This window comes from Stegodyphus dumicola, chromosome 8 (assembly GCF_044657685.1).
Source record: "Stegodyphus dumicola isolate Sdum_Otavi_A_Nest chromosome 8, ASM4465768v1".
Taxonomy (NCBI): Eukaryota; Metazoa; Arthropoda; class Arachnida; order Araneae; family Eresidae; genus Stegodyphus; species Stegodyphus dumicola.
Window position 1 is genome coordinate 115,174,150 of NC_140775.1, and position 9,095 is coordinate 115,183,244.

Sequence of the window (9,095 nt, forward strand, 5' to 3'; positions counted from 1 at the left end):
AACTTATTTTGGTTTTAAATCTGAATTTGTGAATATATTAAAACTGAGCAAGGAAATTAAAGTGAATTATTAATACAAAATATTAAAACTGAAAATTTTGCTTTTATTTTTAAGATATTAAAAATCTTTTGATCATTTTTAAACATCCAATAGCCCCCAAATTGAATTATTCATAATTAAATTATTTTACAAAATCAGTTTCTAATTTCAGTTAATTTGTATTAAAAATTGAATAATAAAATTAGCCATTTAATAATCTTTACATAAATGAATCATCTTTCTTTAAAACATGTAAGGAATTTTTAGTGTTTTGATGACATTGTTGGGAAATTGTTAAAAGGAATAAATTGTATTTTTAAAACTAAATCAATTCCTAGCCTCAGAATAAATAAATATGTTTTCGTAACATGAGAATGCTGCAGGCTTTTTTATATATTTAATATTTAGTTGTAAAAATTTGACATTATGTTAACAATTCTTTATATCATTCAAAAGGTAACTCAAGAAGCTCTTCTAAAATTCTATCTTTCTGCTCACACAAATCAAAAAAACATCTGAAAGGCCTCAGATTTTAGCAGTCACTCAAAGAGGCTAAAAGTTTATGAATGCATAGATTATCAATACAGATTGGGCAGTGGAAATAGCAAAACATTTTATAAGATACTGACACCAGAAAGTTATATATCTTCTATATATTTGAAAAATGAAGAAATATATCATGTAATTATGTAGAAATATTAAAATGTTTTCAATTAGATATATCATGAATTAAATGCATTTTAAATCAATCAGATTAAAAATTAAAAAAAGCATTGTTAAGAACTGTGTGTAATGCTTTTAAATAGCTTGGCTTGTTAGTCAATAATATATTAGATTTTAAACGTAAATTTGTTAAATTTTGCCAAATGGCAAGACTTGAATGAAAAGCGAAACAAGTTTACGACTGACGATATGAAGTCACATTTCAAAACTAATAGCCCTTTTAGATTAAAAAAAAAGTTCTGAATATAATTTGCAATGGTTCATTGGTATTATTTTACGCAAAATTCAGTAAAATGAAATTTACCCATTGAAATCAGCACCAAATTAAACTTTGTAAATTCTAGCGCATGTTAAAGGTTGTCTCATCCAGAATTTTATTACTAACCATTCATTTCAGAGCAAAATAAAACAGTAATTGCCATTTATATGACAATCAATATCAAAAATTTAAATCTGCATTTTACGCAACATAGAAAAACTTCAAAAGATCTACTGTTTACCATGCAATTAAGGCATTTTATTCTGCAATAAACTCTACCAATTATTAATTCCATTAAGTATATTCAGTTTACACTTTCTGCTCAATATATGCTATGTAAAATTTTCCATAAATTTATTAATTCATTTTATTTTGAGGTGAGCTTTTATTCAACTCTCAATGTCAACGAGAATGTTTAGTTCATTTTTTATTCGGTCTCAAAAGAGAAATCAAAATACGTGGATTTATGTACGTGTATTTATGAATCAAAATACATGAGAAATCACAGTGAGAAAAGCACTGCTACCTTAAACTGTGATTATATATAACAAATGCAGTGAATTATAGTTAAAAAATAGTGAAAATATTTATATTTCTGAACTATTTCATATATAACATTTTCAGTTTTGCATATGTGGCAATTTAAGAACTTTTTTACGTATACCATTTTTTTGAAATATCTGCAAATTTTTGTATCTTCAAGGAAAGCTTATTCTTTCACCTTTAGTATATAAGTAATGGTAATTTATTAGATAAAATTACTTAATGGGGAATACAGAAAAATATCTAACCACTTACCTTTGTGACTTCATCTGCAGAGAGACTAAAAACGTAGTTCAGCTAAATCTGCTATAATAAATGTTTATAATAATGCTAAATTATGCAATATCTATTAATATGACAAATTTTTGTAAAGCTATTTATTTGAATGAAAAATAAACACATTCAGAAATTTATGGCACTATATTATGATTAACAGAGGAAAAACACTTTTCAAAATTCAAAATAGTTTTTATTAATCAAATTTATCACATTTTATTTGAATTCATGAAAAACAATCTTATATCCATGTATTCTTATGTAGTATATAAGAACTCTTGATAAATTGGATCTCTGTCATTGCCTTTCACAGCACCTAAAATAAAAAAACACTCACAATTACTATATGTGAATATAATTCATAATTAAATTTAAACAAATGACTATTAGAATGCAAATTAAAGGAAGCATTTAAAATATTTTAACATTTAGTACCTATAAACAGAGTAGCAATTATTTGATTTTTCGATTATAGTAAAATAAACATGGGGGATGCCTTTTAAAATTTTTTATGTCAGAAAATAAACTCAAACCACCAGCTGAACATATGAGCAGTTTTATCAATCAGCCACTGGTAGGTAACCTGGATACTGAATCAACATATAAAGTTGCCAAGATAAAGAGAGAAACAAAATTATGATAATCACATCTTACCTATTCATAAAACTATTTTAAATTTAATGTGTAGGCAAGTCCAAAAATAGTGAGAATGAATTTATTTTGCAACACAAAGTAAAGTCTTGCAGGAGCAAAAAAAAACTTGTCTCGTGAGATTGGCAAGTAAAACATAATTAAATGCATCTGGTAACATTTATCTGACAACACATAAGTAATTGTTAGCTACGTGCAGAAAATAAAATCTGCTCAGGGGCGTAGCTAGAGGGGGGGCATCTGTCCCCAGGCACAGAATCCAAGGGGCACCAAATTGATGTTAGAACATTTTAGAATTAAATGTTTTCCATCCTTGGCAAGCAGTAGGGGGCACGAAATCTTCAGTTGTCCCTGAGCGCTGAAAACCCTAGCCATGACTCTGAATCTGATCATGTTAATGCAATTTTAAACTTTTGAACTTAACCGCAGAAATTTACCAAAGAAGTACTTGTAACAGTAGTAAATGAAGATGTGGCTAATCTTTACTGTATGGCATACCTTGGTTTCTGTCTGAAAAAAAATCGCAGAGTGGTATTGGTTGTTTGTGAAATGTGGAAGCCCATTGCATCAAATAAGTTTTTCGGTAACCTTCTAATGTTGATAATGTTGGCGAAAGTAGCCTTTGGGAAAAAAAAAAAAAAAAAAAATTTTTTTTGTCAATAAAAAGGAGTTATTTCTGCAAATATTGCCAACGTGTTGTGATAAATTTAGTTTTGGGCTACTTTTTTTAATAGTAAACCTTTTGTACGGTCCCAGGTTTTTGGTTCTTACCATTCTTTTCAATTGCTGTGTTTGGTTGCACGGAAGTGGTATGGTCTTGTATTTTGATAATGCTATTTATTATTTTGGTGTGGGTACCATCGTTTGAGTATGTCTGAGGTGACTAAGAGACGAAAAATTTGCATAACATAAGCCTAAACATATGCATGTGAAAAAAAGGTATGTTAAAAAAATGACGTTTCATTTATTTTTTTGTCTCTGTGTTTTAATTTTTGTTAGAAGATTTGTTGTTTAATGTTTTTATGTTAGGAAATATGTATTTTTGGTAACTTATTCCTCTCTGTTTGTGTATTTTTGGTTGTCTGTGTGTTAAGACAGTGGCGAATTTTTTCTGGTAACTATGATATTTTTAACTTTCTGATTTTCTTAAAGTGAAAATAGATCAATGTGTACATGGACAAAGTTAAAGCACTGCACAATGCCCAGTTTGTGCAGTTCTCTGTTTTAATAGGTCAATGTGTACACGGACACAGAGTTTGTGTATGTCTTTGACTTCTTATTTTGGTTTTGTGTAGCGGCCACCTTGAAATTGGTGCCGATCCTCTCAGGTGACGATCTTGATATAAAAAAAAGAAACGATTCGCCAAGGGTTACAGTAGAGTAAATTTTTACCAAAGATGTTCTACCATAATCACCATTTCAGTGGTTTAAACACTAGTGGGGCAGTATGCAGAGATTAAGATTTAAGTTTTGTTTACACAGCATGGTGGTTTAGGCACTCCAGCCATTACAGTGAACAAAATTATAATAAACATAGCCACAATAATTGTCTATAAATATTGATGTATAACACTGCATTAACTAATATATTTCTTATGCTAGTATATACAGAATCCTAAATCGAAGGGAAAATCAGAAGACTGTGCATGCATTTTCCTTTAACTGAAACATGGATTTGGCCATACAAATCTCAGTCTTATGGGACATGCCACACTATGCAGATAGACAGTAAAAAGTGCTTGTGTTGTTTTTATTTGTTAGAGGTATGAAATAAATATACTTCTAGATTTTAATTTTTTCTTTTCTTGTTTTACATTTGGATTACCTATCAAAAAGTAAGGAATTTTGATATTATTACAATATCGGAGTTAAAATAACCATTATTGGACATGTTAAAATAATGAAAATTTTAAATTAGGTTAAAAAGTAACCCTTAATGTGGCATATTTTTGAATTAAACTCTATCGACATTAAAAACGACAAAGCGTCCCTCTTTATTAAGGACTTTAATTAACTAATTTTAAATACGGAGCTATGAATGAATTTTTCCCCTTGCATGTTATAATAACTGAAACAAAATTACTCTGATACAGTCAAAATTCCTAAATGCAAGTACATAAAATTTACTTTAGCAATTTAAAGAGATGAGACACATTGAACACATGAATAAATTTCTATCAAAGAATAATTTATTAAATTTGGCCCGTTCCATAGTAAACTTTAACCATTAGATTACATTATTACACCGTGTTATCAGTTTGAAAAGCAAGTCATATGCCAGATCTTGGATGTAAAAGAAATACACAAAATAATATACAGGTTATTGAAAAATGATGTATACCAATGTTTATAGATATGATTAAATGTAACAGAAAATGTACTGTCACAACCACATTTTTAAGTGAAATGTATTATTTTAACATTTTACAATATTTAAGGTATGGCATTAAATGCAGCATTATGTGCCTGGACATAAGTTGGTAAATTTAAAAAAAAAATAATAATCAAAGAATGAATGTCATGAAAAATTTCAAAAACAAGCAGAATTTAATTTAGAAGACCTTTAGACACTTATGATAAATAAATTTGAGAATTCTTCACCCAAAATTAAATTATAATTAACTAAAACCAGTTTGACTGACCTTCTACAAAATCCTTCAGCTGCAATTTTTTCTAGCTTGAAAACCAAATTTTTCTCCACATGGTAATAACATCTTAACCAGTTGAAATTCCTGCAGAAAGTTTGATAACACAGTAATAGAATTAATAGAATAGAAAAATTAACACAAAAGTATAGAACCTCATTTAAACTTAACATTATTACAAATTTTGGTGCTTTCTGACTATCTGCAAAGCTGTGAAAATTGGCAAAATGGTTAGTTTATGGTTCATATCTACTGCTCTGTTCATAAATAGTAATTCAAATAAGCACTTTATAAGAAACAAGAAATTTTAGGATGCACACACACAAAAATATATATATTGGGTCAATATTCACATATTTTTCATCCAATGGAATACTATTCAGAAATAAAGATTAAATATAAAGCATGTAAATACATGTGTGTGGTATGCATATTCATAGTTTGCTATTATCGTGTGCATACTCTTGCTGTTTTAGCATAAGTTGAAGCTGTGAGGGCAGATGATAAGAAAATATCAAAATTTTTCATGTATAAGAAAAGATTGCCCTGACAATAGTATCTCAATTGTTTAGCACTGACATTTACATAGCGCATTAGAAATATATAGTAATATATGTATAATAAAAAGATAATTGCATATTATTAATTCATTTTTTTAAATGTCAAACTTTAAAAATTCTTTCACATATAAATAAACAGAATTCTTTCACATGAACATCTAAAATCCATTCTTAACTAAAGAATAAATAATAAAACCATGTAAATTTCTTATCAAGCCCATCATTTCCGAAAAGTCTACTTCTGAAAGTTCCCAGCATTTCTCAATATATTATTAAACTAAGCATCAATGATCGTCATGTTCGCTAATGTGGCAATATCTTTCACACTTCTTTGTTACCACAAGTAACAAGTAGGCTTCAATAAATCTTTAACTGTTACATGCTACTTTTGTCTAAAATTTGTACAAATAATAAAATTAAATGAGCTCTTTATAATATGCTCAAAGAAATAATTTTGTATGAAAATTTGTATGTTATATATTGGCTTAATGAATGATTCAGGAAATAATTCGGGTTTTCAAAGTGCTTCCAATAATTCAAATTTCAGCTTGTGTCAAAATAAAATCTATAACACAAAGATAAGCAAATTTTCTTATGAACAATGCATTTTAACATTATTCAATCACTGGCAATCACACAGTACTGATTGCTTCAATAAACATTACTGTAACTGTGTTATTTAAAAGACTGTAATGTTTTAATTAAAACATTACAGTCTCTTCCTCCTTCTAACACCAAAAGAAAACCCAGATAAGAAATATAAAAATATCAGTAAAAATAAATTATATTATTGAATGACACTTTACATTAATTACACTTATGCATATATTATTTTATTATAAATTATTTCAAAATCAAAGAAGAGAAGGGGGAGAAACTTTAATATTGACATTTCTAAAATGATATAAACATTAATCATTTAGTACAGTTTGTTATTTCAGGCAAAAAGAATTCACTTTTCTGGATAGCATTTATATTTCCATCTCACTTTCAATGAAACATCAAGAGAAATGCATATAATTTAAACACCAGTTTATTTTATTTATCAGACAGATTATGTCAACTCGAAAAAACCTATCCGTAAAATTCGGTAGTAATAATTCTGAATGTTAGGCAACTTGCAAGATTCAACAAAAATTATCAATACTTTTATTATAATGACAATACTTTTATTATAATGACAATACTACAGTAACATGAACATAAAATTAAACTGCATATAACTATAAAATAAGCCAGCATATAATAATGGTGCATTGGTTTCTAAAACAATGGGCTCGATGAAAAAATACATGTATTATGGTAGCTATTCATATTCTTCAGCTTTCCTAATATTTTCATGTTCACTTTACATAACTAAAGTATCTAAAATACAATAAAAATGCAAACAATATTTATGAGAAAATGTTAAAAGCAATCATAAGCATTTGATTGAATGACCATATTTTGTCTTCCTGCAAGTCGAATCTTAAAATGATATGCAGTTTGAAAAATGCTTAATCCTTTTATAAAATATTCAAAAAAGATTAAAAAAAGGTACCGTTCTGTTATCAGGACCGGGTTCAGAAATGTATTTATGTATGCTTGTATATTTGTATGTCTACATATACACATCTATGCACATACTTACGAACACAGGTTCATACATTTCCGATTCTGGTCCCAATAACAGAACAGTACCCCCCAAAAAAAACTTGAATTACAAATTAGATTAAGATAATGTTTCAACCATACATATTTTGGACAAAACAATGCAAACTCTTATTTTTGTACAATTGTTCAAACTATTTAACATAAATTTATTGCTGCAATAAAATAATAAGCAATCTGATCACACATATTATTTTGAAACTGAATGCATAAACTAGACTAAAAAAAATTCAATCATAAACATTTGGATAGCAGGTCAAATTAGATATTTGAAAAGACAGCCAGCCATTGAGATACACGTAATTCACGACAGAATGGTAACAATTGAATTCATAAAGCTGTGAAACATTTAACTGTCAAAATGACATAAATAACATAAATTCGAAAAGCAAAAAAAGTAAACATACAAGTATTGCAACTGAACTTACCTTTCATGCAACAAAAAATATCCATACAAGTTAACCTCATGGCGCAGCCATTTTGGATTTCGTTTCAAATCAGACAGATGTTTACGGATTTGCGGAAGAATACGAGGAACTAGTAGTTTGCCGGATACAATGTGCAATGACGCGAAAGAATATAGTTCTGTAGAACTTCCTACATTATTCCGTAATAAACAGTACTATTTCCTAATTTTTTCTTTATCTAATTAATTAATTAATAGGGAAATAGTTAAATAATGCCGAATTCATTTTTAATGAAATGTAAAATTTTGCATGTATGGGACGACCACCTTCCATCCAATATTTCTGAGAATATAAACAAATTTTGGAATCTGAGAGTATCAGTAAATAAATATATAGAATATTGCCTCTCAAACGACCACTTCTGAAAGTGACCAATAGTTCTGAGATTATAAATAAATATTGATATTAAGCATTATTTCTATAAGACGACCATCTCTATACAAGACCAAAGTTTCTAGAATCTTGGATAGTCATCAGAGATGTATCTTTACTGCGAAATTATCGCACGACTGTAATTCAATATCAATAACAGATCGCGCGATTGAAAAACATTTTCTGTCCTGTAATTAGAGGAAAAAAATTTTCCTTATGAGGTATTTCTCCCGCTCTCCTAGCGTGCCTTCGTGGTGTAATAGTTCTGCACGCTGGGCCGGTATTTCAGAGGTCCGTGGTTCGATTCACGGCGAAGGCGGTTGCTAATTTTTCATCTCTACGGCTTCCCAAAAAATCCTAATGTCTCTACAGTGGCGCCCGAACTAAAAAGGTGTTGGATGAGGTATATCCACACCCAGGATTTAGTGATTGGATCCCCTTAAAAAAATGTCGGCCTTTAAAAAGAGAAGTAATATAAGGTATTTCTCCCGCTTTCCTAGCGTGTCTTCGGCCCACCAGCGGCCGAGCGGTAAAGTCGCTGAACCCTGGTAGTGCGATCCGAGGTTCGAATCCCGCGAACGGGCTGGCTGCATGGGTGTTTTCGTGGTTTTCCCCACGTGTAACGTGTATACGAGCCAGTTTCCCTTAGAAAGTCCTCCACGAAGACATCCCTCCCCATAGGCAGATAGCCCTAGTGTGCTTTGGCATAATTAAATACACCACCACCACACCTAGCGTGTCTTCGTGGTGTAGTGGTTCTGCACACTGGGCCGGTATTCCAGAGGTCCGTCCTTCGATTCCCGGCGAAGGCAGTTGCTAATTTTTCATGTTTCCTGCTTCCAAAAAAATACCTAATGTCTCTATACCCAAATTTAAAAAAAAATTCGTTTCCGTAATTAAATATATCTAT

General features: G+C 29.7%; 1 long non-coding RNA gene across 1 annotated transcript; it reads right to left on the reverse strand.

The window, feature by feature from the left end:
• Window positions 1-2,011: 2,011 nt before the first annotated feature.
• On the reverse strand, window positions 2,012-8,077 carry LOC146995934 (uncharacterized). Its single transcript, XR_015042704.1, has 3 exons — window positions 7,775-8,077; window positions 5,134-5,223; window positions 2,012-2,156 (listed from the first exon to the last, which is right to left on the reverse strand). It is a non-coding gene; the product is annotated as an uncharacterized LOC146995934 (long non-coding RNA).
• Window positions 8,078-9,095: the final 1,018 nt, after the last annotated feature.